The sequence below is a fragment of the Barbatula barbatula genome (genome assembly GCF_947034865.1).
Source record: "Barbatula barbatula genome assembly, chromosome: 18".
NCBI classification, from domain to species: Eukaryota; Metazoa; Chordata; class Actinopteri; order Cypriniformes; family Nemacheilidae; genus Barbatula; species Barbatula barbatula.
The window spans coordinates 648,193-650,317 of NC_136781.1; positions in this window are offsets into that span (position 1 = coordinate 648,193).

The window sequence follows — 2,125 nt, forward strand, 5'->3', positions numbered from 1 at the left end:
GGATATCATTTATTTTGTTTTATTACATATAAGAACTTTGCTTTTATTAAAATTATAAGGGATGAGCAGGGATATGCTTTCCGCTAGCAACGCCAAGGTCATGGATACGATCCCGGGTATTGCACATACCTAAAAGAAAAAAATGTATAGTACAATAAAATGTAAGTCGCTTTGGATAGAAAGGTCTGCCAAATGAATACATGTAAATGGATAACCAGGGCTGTACAGTGCTACATATATGTACTAGACTTCCTATATTTATCATTTCGGACTCAATGTGCAATGGCCTTAAGAATAAACTCCAGAGAGCCCTTTACAGCAAATCATTTTGACTAGCAAAGCTATTCATCTAACATGTGTACGTTAGTATTTACTATAGTAAAGTGTAGTAACATTTTAGCCACGGAAGTCCGAGTGTTAACAGGACATTTTGAAAATAGTGAGAATAGAAAAAATCTGATCTGAGCAGTAAGGCTTGCGACCTTTATAATAGTAAATGCTAAAGTTTACTACTGTATCAACAGCAGCTTAGCAATTTATAGAAATACTACAGAATACTATAGTACACTGCAATTGTAGTAAATGTTACTATAGTAAACGCTAGTCACAGTTTTTCATGTAGGGATGCTGAGATTTGAATCGTTTTAGGATTCGTTCAGTCTGTGTTGTGTGTGACCTCTAACCTCTCAGTGATATCTCATGAACACCGCAGTATTGTCTTCTCGTATGATCCGGGAGCAGAAGGTAGCCTGATAGTCGCTTGGCCTTCTTGTTGATTCACACACTGATAAAGCATCAGTTCACCCTGCAGATGCATCATGGGAATACAAATGTCACATCCTCTGAGAAACGTTATGTTAGCCCCCAAATCAAAAGAATGAATGCAAGTTAATATACTTGACAAAAACATTTAACGTGAGACATTAAACGTTAATTTAGATGGATCACAGTCAAACATGAACATTCTCATCATTCTCACAGATTCTGATTCTCTCTAAAGGAGTAGTTCCCTTTAATAATAAAAGTGCATGATAATTCACTCACATGTCCGTGTGTTTATTTGTGAGGCTTTTGAGGAAAGCTTTACAGGGTTCTTCTCAGTTTCATCGCAGCTTGATCAGGATGTTCGTGCGATTGGTCCTTTTCCAAGAAAACAATAATACTTGATTATATAACATAAATATATGACTTGCTCTTCCTCGGAATGCTTGACTTATTGTTTGGCTAGGCAACAATTCTTTTAGTTTGAAGTGAACTACTCCTTTAAAGAGATTTAGTGGCGAGAATAATGAGAATGTCCATTATCCTGATCAATTAACTGTCATGTGAAAATAATGTCAAGAAATAAACACACGGAAATGTGGCTTTAAAGTGAACTACTCCTTTAAGGTTATTATTTGGGATTCTTTGCATTATTCGTGTGTTTTAATCCCACAATGTGGAATAATTGTGTTATGGAATATCCCAAACTCACTTGCACGGTGTGATATATTTCATGCAGTTGTGTACTTACATGTTCCCAAGAATGTGCAAATCCAGAGAAACTCCTATTAATGTCCCGTCCCATGTCTCCCTAAGGTTCTTATATAGGATGAATTCATGGTTAGGACACTTTTACATTCATCTCAATGTCCTAAATGCTTCCGAATCAACATGAATGAACCTTTCTATACATGTTTTAATGCACATTTGATATATCCTTCCTGTGTGTTTGTTTGTCAATAGAAAATGTGAATGACCTGTTGATTAAAGAGATGTGACCGTGGCTAATAACATCCATGTCTGATGCATTCTCATCTCTCTCTCCATCACACATTAGCATTGTTTACGTTAATAGATAAACTGAGCGCTGATCAACAGAACGGAACAAAAGAGAGAATGAAATGAAATGAGCATCTGTGTTTACACATCAGCACCGGTGTTCGGTCACTGTAAGTGCGTCTGGATGAGCAACAATCTCAACTACACACATGTGCAAGGGAGATCTGACTTTTTAGCTTTTCCCGTGAACCAATAGCTGATCAGCCGTGGTTTCGATTGTTTACAATAAGTCTTTATTCCCGAAGGACCTTCACCGGTGCAGAAGATTGACTTCATGAAGAACGAGTTAAATGATGGAAAAAGT